The sequence below is a fragment of the Octopus sinensis genome, linkage group LG10 (genome assembly GCF_006345805.1).
Source record: "Octopus sinensis linkage group LG10, ASM634580v1, whole genome shotgun sequence".
Classification (NCBI taxonomy): domain Eukaryota; kingdom Metazoa; phylum Mollusca; class Cephalopoda; order Octopoda; family Octopodidae; genus Octopus; species Octopus sinensis.
The window spans coordinates 6,234,858-6,249,977 of NC_043006.1; positions in this window are offsets into that span (position 1 = coordinate 6,234,858).

Consider the following 15,120-nt stretch of genomic DNA (forward strand, 5'->3'; position numbering starts at 1 on the left):
ATTCGTGCTACACACTAAGAACCACACATCAATGTCATCTTGCAGCATTTATGGCAGTAATTCTGTATTTCCGCGAAGGTATTTTCACCTGGCTTTGCAGAAATTTGTTTTCTTTGTTAATGCACCTGCTTTGATAATGGGAATGTGATTGGAAGGGAGTTTGGCTGTTATTGGGATGGGCTGTGTGCAGAGAGCAGATATGATACCTGGAGAGTATTGAAGTTCCTTTTTTAATCAGTAAATTTTGTTTTGTGTTTACCTTTTTGTGCTGTGATCATCATCATCATCATCATCCTCATCTTCATCATCATCATCTTCATCGTCCTCGTCATCATCATCATCATCATCATCATCATCGCCATCATCGTCATCGTCCTCGTCATCATCATCATCATCATCTTCATCGTCAATGTCCTCGTCATCATTATCATCATCATCATCGCCATCATCATCTTCATCTTCACCGTCCTCGTCATCATCATCATCATCATCATCTTCATCGTCATCGTCCTCGTCATCGTCATCATTATCATCATCATCATCATCATCATCATCATCATCATCATCGTCGTCCTCGTCATCATCATCATCATCATCGTTTTAACATCCAGATTTTCATGCTTATGTAGGTCCGATGAAATTTGTTGAGGCAGATTTTCTACCAGTCGACGCTCTTCCTGTTACCAACCCTCACCTGTTATGTATGTTGTTTGTTCCTTCTCGAGCCACGCTTGGCTCATTAGGGCCGGCTTCCTGGTCTCTGTGGTGTATAGGTTCCCCACCTGGATGGGACGCCAGTCCATCGCAGGTGAGCTGCAAGATGCAGGAGGAAAGAGCGAGAGAAAGTTGTGGCAAAAGAGTCAACAGAAGTTTGCCATTACCTTCTGCCAGAGTTGCGTGGAGCTTAGGTGTTTTGCTCATAAACACGCACACCGCCCGGTCTGAGATTCGAACCCATGATCCCTTGACTGCGAGTCCGCTGCTCTAACCTCTAGACCATGTGCCACCTGTTAACTGGTGTATATTGGCTACTTATTTATTGTTGGGTATCTTGTGAGTGATGTCTGGAGTGGTACCCCAATATGAAGTGATGTCTGGAGTGGTGGTACCCCAATATGAAGTGATGTCTGGAGTAGTACTCCAATATGAATTGGTGATTGCTGACTGCTAGGGAGTCTGCAGTAGTACTACAATGACTGGATGCTCCGGTCAGTGGAAGATGATGATAATCTAATCAACTAGTTGTCATTGGCAGTTGAGGTACCGTTTATTTGTTGTCCCTTGACTGGCTTCCGTGCCGGTGGCACATAAAAAGTACCAATCTGATCGTGGCCACTGCCAGCCTCGCCTGGCACCTGTGCTGGTGGCACGTAAGAAGCACCCACTACACTCACAGAGTGGTTGGCATTAGGAAGGGCATCCAGCTGTAGAAACACTGCCAGATCAGACTGGAGCCTGGTGCAGCCTTCTGGCTTCCCAGATCCCCGGTCGAACCGTCCAACTCATGCTAGCATGGAGAACGGATGTTAAACGATGATGATGATGATGATGATGAAAGATATTTCCTAAGATTTCTTCATCAATACTGTTGAAGTTTAAATTATATCATCATGAAATGACTGGTGTGAGACAAAGTTGTGAGGTGGGATATTAGGACTGTAAACTTCACAGAAGACAAAGGACTGTGATAAGTGGCAATATGTTATACTCAAGAACTCCCACCCATCTCAGTCGGAAGCATAATATCATCATCATCATCGTTTAGCGTCCGTTTTCCATGCTAGCATGGGTTGGACGGTTCTACTGGGGTCTGTGAAGCCAGAAGGCTTCATCAGGCCCAGTCAAATCTGGCAGTGTTTCTACGGCTGGATGCCCTTCCTAACGCCAACCACTCCGTGAGTGTAGTGGGTGCTTTTTACGTGCCACCCACACAGGTGCCAGACAGAGCTGGCAAACGGCCACGAACGGATGGTGCTTTTTATGTGCCACCGGCACAAGGGCCAGGCGAGGCTGGCAACGGACACGAAACGGGGCGGTGCTGGCAACGGTCGCGAAACGGAAGGTTCTCTTACATGCCACCGGCACTGGTAACACATCTGCAATTTCCATTGATGGATTTCCATTCTGATCGATTTCCACCAATATATCTATTTTATCCATCCATCCATCAATCTATCTATCTATCTGTCTGTCTGTCTTTCTATCACACACACACTTTTGTGATATGTTTAAAATAATAATAATGAATATAAACATGTAAATGCATCTACATAAAAAATACACGTTTACATATATACAGTGTGATAAATACAATACCCCCTGCATTTTTTCTCATGCATAAGGGTCACTCAGCTCTTTTTTACTATTCTGATTGGTGTGTATACATTTATATATATTTGTAAATATTTTTCTCTCAGCTCATGTACTTCATTGTTCATGGCATTACATATCTACCATATTGTGCTTGCCTCATTTCTTTCCAGTTTTCACATTTAATACCTGGTGTTTATTTGAATAATCAAATTCCATTATTAGAGAACTTAGTTACAAAAATATCTCTAAAAAGTCCTTTCTCTAAGGCAGTTCTCAACTTCTGTTTTGCTTTCAGTAGTGTATTTAACCCTTTCGTTACCGCATTTATTTTGTGATGCCCTGTGTTTCTTTGAATTACTTTAAATATAACAAAGAATTTAGTAAAATAACTTAGTTATCGTTCAGCTAGTGTTAGGAACATAAACTGTGACCAAGGTTTGGTGGAAGATTTTAATTCAGAACTTATGAAAACAAGACATTTGTACTACAGAGCCAGTTGTGGTTTCAGCCGGGTTGGTAATGAAAGGGTTGAAAGAATGGCCAAATATGATTTTCTCTCCACCAGAACAATAATGAAACTCTGCAGTAAGATCAGAATTCCTGTCTCGTGAACTTAATATATCTATGCACATGATCCAACTGCTATTGACAAATTTGTGTTCCCAAAAATTTCAGATTTATTAAACAGAAAATATATGCAATGTCATATGTTCATTTTAACATCTGTTTTCTATGCTAGTATGGGTGGATGAATATGGTACTGAGACACTGGTTCCCAGCCTTATGTCCTTCCAGTTGTTTTGAGCCTTACCTGTTCTTCAAGTAAGAAATTTTTTATTCTATGCAGCTTTGATTTTTTATTCTATGCGGATGAGTTATTGATAAAAGTGCCAACAACATCACTTAAGTGACTTTTGAATACTTGAGTATATATGTATATATGATCCCTGTGCTGGTGGCATGTAAAAAGCACCATCCGAACATGGCCGACGCCAGTGCCGCCTTGACTGACTTCAGTGCCGGTGGCACGTAAAAAGCACCAACTGATTGTGGCCATTGCCAGCCTCGCCTGGCACTTGTACTAGTGGCATGTAAAAATCACCCACTACACTCACGGAGTGGTTGACGTTAGGAAGGGCATCCACCTGTAGAAACCATCCAACCCATGCTAGCATGGAAAATGGACATTAAATGATGATGATGATACATGTAAACACACACATATATAGTTAAAATTATATTTGGATATAAACCTTGTAAGGATGCTGTGCCAACCATATTTACTTGCGACCTCTTGTCAATATCTGATGATTCATATGCTACTGGATTTACTTGAGGTATTTCTTGGTGTTTGTGGCGTTTATATAAATAGATCAGATATAAAAAATGGAATTCACAAGATTCTTTATTTAAATCCACTACAATTGTTTCAACCCATCCTGCATCTGTACCTCACAGGTAGTATAATCAATTGTCTTGCATGATAGGTGCATATTGCATCTCCTCAAGTGACTTTTTAAACAAGTACCTCATTCTTTCTTATCTCCAACTTATTAAGATATATTTTTAAGTAGTCTGCTACATTGCAGCAGTTTTCATAATAATAATAATAATAATAATGATAATAATGAAATTATTGTATACAGTGCTCAGGTGCAACACAACTTGTCAAAAGTGCATATAAAGCATATGCAGTAATGTACAAATGTCTGGAAAATGATCAGTGTATGAGTCAGATACATGCTTGCGTGTATATAGGGGGGGGGAAACCAGGTGTAGTGTTGGTGAATCTCAGGAAGCATGGAAGTTTTGAAGGATGCAGTGCTCCGACAACTAACAACTGATGCTGGCAGTTTGTTCCATACTTCATATGTTTTTCGTTGCCAATAGAATATTTTTAGTTGTCTAAAGAATGTTTTTAGTTGCCTATAGAATGTTTTTCGTTGCCAATAGAATATTTTTAGTTGTGTAAAGAATATTTTTAGTTGCCTATAGAATGTTTTTCGTTGGCAAATCGAATATTTTTAGTTGCCTATAGAATGTTTTTCGTTGCCAATAGAATATTTTTAGTTGTCTAAAGAATGTTTTTAGTTGCCTATAGAATGTTTTTCGTTGCCAATAGAATATTTTTAGTTGTCTAAAGAATGTTTTTAGTTGCCTATAGAATGTTTTTCGTTGCCAATAGAATATTTTTAGTTGTCTAAAGAATGTTTTTAGTTGCCTATAGAATGTTTTTCGTTGCCAATAGAATATTTTTAGTTGTCTAAAGAATGTTTTTAGTTGCCTATAGAATGTTTTTCGTTGCCAATAGAATATTTTTAGTTGTCTAAAGAATGTTTTTAGTTGCCTATAGAATGTTTTTCGTTGCCAATAGAATATTTTTAGTTGTCTAAAGAATGTTTTTAGTTGCCAATAGAATGTTTTTCGTTGCCAATAGAATATTTTTAGTTGTCTAAAGAATATTTTTAGTTGCCTATAGAATGTTTTTCGTTGCCAATAGAATATTTTTAGTTGTCTAAAGAATGTTTTTAGTTGACTATAGAATGTTTTTCGTTGCCTATAGAATATTTTTAGTTGTCTAAAGAATATTTTTAGTTGCCTATAAAATGTTTTTCGTTGCCAATAGAATATTTTCAGTTGCCTAAAGAATATTTTTAGTTGCCAATAGAATATTTTTAGTTGTCTAAAGAATGTTTTTAGTTGCCTATAAAATGTTTTTCGTTGCCAATAGAATATTTTTAGTTGTCTAAAGAATATTTTTAGTTGCCTATAAAATGTTTTTCGTTGCCAATAGAATATTTTTAGTTGTCTAAAGAATATTTTTAGTTGCCTATAAAATGTTTTTCGTTGCCAATAGAATATTTTTAGTTGTCTAAAGAATGTTTTTAGTTGCCTATAGAATGTTTTTCGTTGCCAATAAAATATTTTTAGTTGTCTAAAGAATATTTTTAATTGCCTATAGAATGTTTTTCGTTGCCAATAGAATATTTTTAGTTGTCTAAAGAATATTTTTAGTTGTCTAAAGAATATTTTTAGTTGCCTATAGAATGTTTTTAGTTGTCTAAAGAATGTTTTTAGTTGCCTATAGAATGTTTTTCGTTGGCAATAGAATATTTTTAGTTGTCTAAAGAATGTTTTTAGTTGCCTATAGAAATGTTTTTCGTTGACAATAGAATATTTTTAATTGTCTAAAGAATGTTTTTAGTTGCCTATAGAATGTTTTTCGTTGCCAATAGAATATTTTTAGTTGTCTAAAGTATGTTTTTAGTTGCCTATAGAATGTTTTTCGTTGCCAATAGAATATTTTTAGTTGTCTAAAGAATATTTTTAGTTGCCTATAAAATGTTTTTCGTTGCCAATAGAATATTTTTAGTTGTCTAAAGAATATTTTTAGTTGCCTATAGAATGTTTTTCGTTGCCAATAGAACATTTTTAGTTGTCTAAAGAATGTTTTTAGTTGCCTATAGAAATGTTTTTCGTTGCCAATAGAATATTTTTAGTTGTCTAAAGAATGTTTTTAGTTGCCTATAGAATGTTTTTCGTTGCCAATAGAATATTTTTAGTTGTCTAAAGAATGTTTTTAGTTGCCTATAGAATGTTTTTCGTTGCCAATAGAATATTTTTAGTTGTCTATTTTTAGTTGTCTAAAGAATGTTTTTAGTTTCCTATAGAATGTTTTTCGTTGCCAATAGAATATTGTTAGTTGTCTAAAGAATATTTTTAGTTGCCTATAGAATGTTTTTCGTTACCAATAGAATATTTTTAGTTGTCTAAAGAATGTTTTAGTTGCCTATAGAATGTTTTTCGTTGCCAATAGAATATTTTTAGTTGTCTAAAGAATATTTTTAGTTGCCTATAGAATGTTTTTCGTTACCAATAGAATATTTTTAGTTGTCTAAAGAATGTTTTAGTTGCCTATAGAATGTTTTTCGTTGCCAATAGAATATTTTTAGTTGTCTAAAGAATGTTTTTAGTTGCCTATAGAATGTTTTTCGTTGCCAATAGAATATTTTTAGTTGTCTAAAGAATATTTTTAGTTGCCTATAGAATGTTTTTCGTTGCCAATAGAATATTTTTAGTTGTCTAAAGAATGTTTTTAGTTGCCTATAGAATGTTTTTCGTTGCCAATAGAATATTTTTAGTTGTCTAAAGAATATTTTTAGTTGCCTATAGAATGTTTTTCGTTGCCAATAGAATATTTTTAGTTGTCTAAAGAATATTTTTAGTTGCCTATAGAATGTTTTTCGTTGCCAATAGAATATTTTTAGCATGAAAATAAGAAATGGAGAGAAGAAAAAATGAGGTAATTGTTTAAAAAGTCACCTGATGAGCTTCAATCTCCATCTGTGATGCAAGACAATTGATTGTACAGGATCTCAGCTGCAGGATGAGTTAGTTAGTTAGTTAATTTTTTGGCTCAAAAGCAGAAAGCAAAGCCATGTAGGGGGACATGGAGTTAAGTACAGGGTGGTGTTCGTGTAAAGAGTTCAGGCCACTTGAGGTCAAGGGAGACTTTGAAGAAAGTGGTCGTCGGCATCTTCACCATCTCGTCTGGCAGCTTGTTCCACGGATCCGCAACCCGGATGGAGAAAGCTCCTCTCCTTCGATTGAGATGAAATCGTCGCAGGTAGAGCTTTTCGGAATGACCCCGCAGCCGACGCTCTGGAGCAGGAGTGAAGAACAGCTCTTTCAAGAGGTTACACTTATGATGTTGTGAGCGAGAATGAGATCACCACGGCGTCGTCGTTTTTCTAGAGTTGAAACAATTGTAGTGGTTTTGAATAAAGACTCACATGAATCCCATTTTCTGTATTTGATCTATATATCATCACCATTTAGCATCCCTTATCCATGCTGGTATGGGTTGGACAGTTTGACAAGGGCTGGCAATGACAGGCAGCAACGAACTCCAGTTTGATTTGGCATGGTTTCTATGTCTGGATGTCCTTCCAAATGCCAAACTACACCAGTATCTGCCATCACTATGAATTCACTTGGCTTGATGGATCTTTCTTCTCAAGTACAGCATATTGCGAAAGGTCTCAGTCATTTGTCATTGCTTCCATGAGGCCCAGTGCTCGAAAAATGCTTGTTATGCATCACTTACATGATTGCTAGTTATGTAACATTAACACTGGCCACCGTGAGGCCCAGTACTCGAAAAGTGCTTTTTACATGCTAACATATAGGCGCAGGAGTGTCTGTGTGGTAAGTAGCTTGCTAACCAACCACATGGTTCCGGGTTCAGTCCCACTGCTTGGCATCTTGGGCAAGTGTCTTTTGCTATAGCCCCGGGCCGACCAATGCCTTGTGAGTGGATTTGGTAGACGGAAACTGAAAGAAGCCTGTCGTATATATGTATATATATATATATGTGTGTGTGTGTGTGTGTGTGTGTGTCTGTGTTTGTCCCCCTAACATTGCTTGACAACCGATGCTGGTGTGTTTACGTCCCCGTCACTTAGCGGTTCGGCAAAAGAGACCAATAGAATAAGTACTGGGCTTACAAAGAATAAGTCCCGGGGTCGATTTGCTCGACTAAAGGCGGTGCTCCAGCATGGCCGCAGTCAAATGACTGAAACAAGTAAAAGAGTAAAAAAGAGAAAGAGTAAAGAGTAAAAGCACAGGTGCTAATTACATGACACTGACAACGACCACAGCTATGAATACATATGACTTGATGGGTCTTCTAAAGCACAATATATCACCAAAGGTCTCAATCACTAGTCATTGCCTCTATGAGACCCAACATTTGAAGATCATGATGCACCACATTGTCCCATGTCCTCCTGGGCCTCCCTCTTCCACTGGTAGAGATTGGCACTTCACACAGCTGTCCACATCTATATCCATCACATCAATGCAGTCATCTCTCCTGCACATCACATCTTATGCCCGACTTTACTCTTAAGACGTTTACACTCTGTTGTACATGCACTGTACTGACATTACACATATCCAGTGAAGCATACTAGCTTCATTTCTTTCAAGCCTGAGTTTGTCCTCAGCAGTTACAGCCGATGTTAAACTGCCATGCAACATGGCTGTTCACGCTCAAGCAACATACAATCAACCTTTCACTCTTAGGGAGAAGCCCTTTGTTACCAACAGAGGTAGGAGCTCTCTGAGCTTTGCCCAACTTATTCTTATTTTAGCAGCTATGCTCTTGCAACAGCCACCCCAGCTCTTGTGTCTATAGCTTATACCAGGTACGTGTCATGGAATTTCTACCTATGCCTTTCCTACAGATCAAGCAGGGCCATCTATCTGAGGGGATCTGTGATTCGTCTGCTTTTCTGCTTACTAAGACTTTCCATTGTTTACCATAAACTCAGCCCTGATTAAAAAATTGCCCACCATTTTTTTTTTATTTGTTGTTCTTTCTGTTATAAGAACCACAAAGGATATTTGGCTTCTCTCAAGGTCTTTTAACCACAAATATTCTACCTTGTGTCTGGTTTACTCTTTTACTTGTTTCAATCATTTGACTGCGGCCATGCTGGAGCACCGCCTTTAGTCGAGCAAGTCGACCCCGGGTCTTATTCTTTGTAAGTCCAGTACTTATTCTATCGGTCTCTTTTGCCGAACCGCTAAGTGACGGGGACGTAAACACACCAGCATCGGTTGTCAAGCAATGCTAGGGGGACAAACACAGACACACACACACTCATATATATATATATACATATATACGACGGGCTTCTTTCAGTTTCCGTCTACCAAATCCACTCACAAGGCTTTGGTCGGCCCGAGGCTATAGTAGAAGACACTTGGCCAAGGTGCTACGCAGTGGGACTGAACCTGGAACCATGTGGTTGGTTAGCAAGCTACTTACCACACAGCCACTCCTGTACATTTTAATTCAAGTTTTGAGATAGAATTCAAAGGACTGAAGTGAAATCTGGTAGAATGACTTGGCTAGTCGTTATTCAAGGGGCATAACTCTGTTCCAGTTCACCTGAGAAATAAATTTCATAAAACATGCGAGCCTCTATATAATTGTTCTGCCTGTTAGAAGAAACAGCCAAATCTCCCTCAAATGATATCCAACAGTCTTAAAAGGGATATGCTGGATAACAGGGCCTGGGCTCCCTACACTCAAGACGTTGGGATTAAAAGCATTTCAACCTTTAATCAACAATTCTGTTGATTCAAGACTGATCAACAACTAAACAGCAATACAGGTGCAGGAGTGGCTGTGTGGTAAGTAGCTTGCTTACCAACCACATGGTTCCGGGTTCAGTCCCACTGCGTGGCACCTTGGGCAAGTGTCTTCTACTATAGCCTCGGGCCGACCAAAGCCTTGTGAGTGGATTTGGTAGACAGAAACTGAAAGAAGCCTGTGCCGGTGGCACATAAAAAGCACCATCCGTTCGTGGCCGTTTGCCAGCTCTGTCTGGCACCAGTGCGGGTGGCACGTAAAAAGCACCCACAACACTCACGGAGTGGTTGGCGTTAGGAAGGGCATCCAGCCGTAGAAACACTGCCAGATTTGACTGGGCCTGATGAAGCCTTCTGGCTTCACAGACCCCAGTAGAACCGTCCAACCCATGCTAGCATGGAAAACGGACGCTAAATGATGATGATGATGATGATGATGATGTATGTGTGTGTTTGTGTCTGTGTTTGTTCTTCTAGCATTGCTTGACAACCGATGCTGGTGTGTTTATGTCCCCGTTACTTAGCGGTTCGGCAAAAAAGAGACCGATACAATAAGTACTGAGCTTACAAAAGAATAAGTCCCGGGGTCGAGTTGCTCGATTAAAGGCGATGCTCCAGCATGGCCGCAGTCAAATGAATGAAACAAGTAAAAGAGTAAAAGAGAGAAAAGAGTACAGGTTTCAGTGGTACTTGAAGATTGAGTGGTTAGCAATAGTTTAATATCATATCTTCAAACGCCATAAGTACATTTGTGTATTCTAAGACTAGCAGTATCGCCCGGCATTGCTCGGGTTTGTTTCGACCCTTTAGAATTGGAATTTTTGAAAAGAATTATGTAGCTTGATGTTCTCTTTAAGTGAACATTTTTCTGATTGAAATACTCCGCAAAATGGTGACATATCAGTCAAAAGATCGTAAAAAATAGGGATCTTCATTAAAAAAAAAAAGCACCTTTTTGATGTAAATAATTTTTGGTGTTAACATGGTCTGATTTGAATTTTTTCTTCTACAGAATGAAGAGCAAGCCTTCTTCTATCATACTCTCAATTTTGGTCAACTTGCGCCGCAGGGTCTCGGAGGAGATATTGTTAGTTGAAGGCTACCAAAACTGCCACACACACACACAGACAACTTCGACTTTATATATATAGATTGACATTTTCAATTTTGGTTAAGATAGCAAGAGAGTGGCTGCTGAGCTCTGAACAAAAGTATTCCAGCTGTGACCATTTGGCTTTTTTTTTCTTTCAGACATTCTATATTGATGATCCAGAGGTCCTTCCTTTGAAATCGTGGTGTTATTTGAAAGAAATTTAACTGTTATTTCTATAGCTGAGCTACTATACAGAAGCTCCTTCACTGCCTGCATGGGAGAGAGAGAGAGAGATGGTAAAAGTGTTTATTTTCTATTAATAATTCTTTATTTTTGTCGTATTGCCAATTGTTATGATAAAAACTTTTTTACACGATAACCATGTAGTAACAATAAAACATAACGAAGCAGGGGAACAACAACATAACAATCCACAAACCAGCAAATGATATTCCGACAAATTACCAAAACAACACCTTACGACTTCCTGCGATAAATGCTGACTCTGTCTCTCAGATTGCTACTATTTATAGTCGTTTGTGCCAAGTCTCTTCTCACAGGGTATATCTTGACTCTTGCCACAATTTTCCGCTTCCATATTTTTTTTTAGATTCCAATTCTAAAGTTTAATTCAAGGTGCCAGCTAAGCAGATAATACTATTTTGCCAGAGTAATTGCTGACATAATCTTCAGCATTGATTTAGTAGTGTATTACTTTACTTTTTTTTGTTGTTGTCACTAGCTTGTGGTTGTTTCACGTTGAGGATGGATTGTGTTCAGAAACCTAGATCTGTGAGTATCATGTAAGCATGTAAGGCTAGAGACAAGGATGATACAAATGCTATACAGATACAAACTATGTTGATAGCCAGCTAGAAAAGATGTTTTCCTGGGGCTAAAACAGCAGTAACATCGTCCTTTATACTACTGCCACATTCTGTTGGCATATACTATTCAGCACTGTTACTCTTGCTCATAGATTTAAAACAAGTTGTTTTTCTCTATATGAGATCAGCAACTGTGTGTCGCTTAAAGAATATATAGTATTTGCAAGTGGAGAGAGAGCTTTCATCACTTGTGGTTGTCTCACACTGAGGATGGGAAACATCCAGAAACCTAGGTCTGTATCATGTAAGGCTAAAAATGGGAGTGATGACCTCCCTTGCAAATGCTATATGGACACAAACTGTGGGTTAATAGCCAGCGATTACATTGACCCTCCAGTGCGCAACTGGTACTTTATTTATCGACCCCGAAAGGTTGAAAGGCAAAGTCAACCTCAGCGGAATTTGAACTCACAACGTCGCGACAGACGAAATACAGCTAAGCATTTCGCCCGACGTGCCAACGTTTCTGCCAGCTCACCCACCTATCCTGTACCATTCATGCTGTTTTACCACACATTTTTACAACAGCAACAATGAAATGTAAATTTATGAAAAAAAGCCCATTCTTTACTGAACAGTTCATTTAACAATCTGAAGAAAATATTAAAAGAACTTTCAGTTATGCTAACCCATAATCTATTTGTAGAATGCTCAATTTTAAATTGCAGTTGGATAAAGATAGGTTATATTAAAATACTTGATCTGCAACCTTTAAATTTAATGGTAACAATCTGATTTTTCAAGAGTGAATGTCAATGATATAGACAAGAACTTGAGATGGTTCTTGACTTTTTGTTATCCTTATCATCTCTGCAATACAACCAATTCAAGACTTAATCAATCTTTTTAACTTGAAATTCTTTCTCCTGACACCAGCATCCATCACAGTGGCTATGGTTTAATGTTTTCTGATTACACCAGTTTCATGTGGAACTTAATATAAGTATTTTTACGTTTATATATTTGTTTTGCAAGATTTTTGATGTGAAATCATGTGTTGTATTTCGGAATGGTCATTTTGCCAGTTTAGCCAATAAAAGCACGCGCACTATATATTTGGTGTTACTTTGCTTCAGCTTTATTAACTTTTTATATTAATCTTAATCTTATTTCGGCCAGAGTTCTTTCGTCACACTTCTGTGACCTCATCAGTGGTCCTTTGCTTTCTTCTTTCTTATTTGTGTCTCTCCTTACTAACGGTCAGCCATTTTGTATCTTGTATTCCTATTGTATGTCTTCATTTGCGCATGCGTATACCTCTATGTATATCTGTTTTGTGAGTGTGTGGGGGAGTGCCTGTAATATTTGTATCTCCTATTTATATACGTTCGTGTAATTTGTTTTTGTTTATTTTTATTTTGTTCATGTTTACACCTTATTATTATAATTTTTTTTATTATTATTTTTTTTAATGTATAGTTATTTATTTCCCTTTGTTTATTTATCTGTGTATTTTATTGTTTTTAGTTTTGTTTATATAAGATTAGGATTAATGTAAAAAATACATAACGCTGAAGCAAAGTAACACCAAATATAATAGTGCGTGTGTTTTTATTGGCTAAACTGGCAAAATGACCATTCCTAAATACAACAAAGTATTTTTACCTTTCTGTCTTAATACTTTTAAATGTCCTTATAAAACAACCTGTAAATTCAGCAAGGACAAGAAATACTTTTAAGCTTAGTAAAGCAATTACACAGCTAATATAAACTTAGAACTATTGAAACAAATTAGTTAGCCCTTACAGCAATCTGTAAATACAATATCAGAGTAGGTACGAAATCTTTTTATATCATCATCTGACATGTTTTCCATGGATTGAAAAGTTTGACAGAGGTTGGTAAGGCCAGAAGCAGCATCAGTCACTAACGTCTGTTTTGACAGGTTTTCTAAGGTTGGATGCCCTTCCAAATTACACCCATTTCAGTGCTTTTTACATGGCACCAGCACCAACCAGTCCACATGGCTTCGCAGTCTAGGGATCGAGGGTTCGACTCTCAGACTGGGTGATGTGTGTGTTTATGAGCGAAACACCTAAGTTCCACGCGGCTCTGGCAGAAGGTAATGGCGAACTTCTGCTGACTCTTTTGCCACAACTTTCTCTCACTCTTTCCTCCTGCATCTTGCAGCTCACCTGCAATGGACCGGCGTCCTGTCCAGTTGGGGAACCTATACGCCAAGGAAACTGGGAAACCGGCCCTTACGAGCCAGGAATGGCTCGAGAAGGATCAAACAACCAGGCCACCAAGTAACCTGCAGGACAAATACCACCTCAGGTGGGAGGTGGAAGAGTAGCAGTGAGGTGGAGGTGTGACATTGCACCAGCTGATGGGAGATTAAGAAATATAGAGGGACAGGGGCAGGTGTCGTTTTTGAGTAGATACCTGAATACTTCAGTAGAAAAAGAAAGGAAGGTGACAAAGATGTGTTGGAACATGCTCTCAAAGAACATTGGGGATAGTGAGAATAAGCATAGTGATACGGAAGTTTAGACAAGACGGGTAGGCAGGATAGAGGGGACTGAAGCAAATGATGGAATGAATTGTGGTAGGCATGTGAGGACACTGAGGGTGATAGCAAATAAGTAAGGTGTCAATGATGGGGAACAGCATAAAGGAGAGAAGGCACAGAAAGGTGACCGATAGAGACAGTAGGCAGGGAAGATAATTATTTCTGTACTACCCACAAGGGGCTAAACATAGAGTGGGCAAACAAGGACAGACGAAGGTATTAAGTCGATTACATCGACCCCCAGTGCGTAACTGGTACTTAATTTATAAAGGCGGCGAGCTGGCAGAAACGTTAGCATGCCGGGCGAAATGCTTAGCGGTATTTCGTCTGCGTTACGTTGAGTTCAAATTCCGCCGAGGTCGACTTTGCCTTTCATCCTTTTGGGGTCGATAAATTAAATACCAGTTACGCACTGGGGTCGATGTAATCGACTTAATACCTATGTCTGTCCTTGTTTGTCCGCTCTGTGTTTGTGGGTAATAAAGAAATAGGTACTTAATTTATCAACCCCGAAAGGATGAAAGGCAAAGTCAACCTTGGCAGAATTTGAACCCAGAACGTAACGGCAGATGAAATACGGCTAAGCATTTTGCCCAGCGTGCTAACGTTTCTGCCAGCTCGGAAGATAATGGGAAATGAAAGTGGTTCAGGGAGGAGGAGGAGGAGGTAACTGAGAGAGCAGTGGGATGTAGAACACACCTGTCCTGCTCTCAGGTGACAAAGAAGTGATAGGTGTTAGGGGGAAATATTAACAGAACAGAGAGAATGCAGGTGGGCATGGGGCAGATAAATTACAGGTGTGCATGGGACAGAGCCCCTCACAGGCAAGCATAAGGTGGTTTGGGATATCAATTCTGCAGTGGTGAACAGGTCTTCTTGAGTACAGCAAGGAAACAGATATTTCGGCCCTTTTGTCACCTTGTTTGTAAGGCTCAGTATCTTGAGACAGGTCTTCAGTACTGTGTCTTATGCCTTGCCTCTCCTTCTTCCATGGATTCCCTCTACTTTAAGTGATCGGTACCTCTTTATTCATACATATCATCATCATCGTTTAACGTCCGCTTTCCATGCTAGCATGGGTTGGACGGTTCGACCGGGGTCTGGGAAGCCAGGAGGCTGCACCAGGCCCAGTCTGATCAGCTGGATGCCCTTCT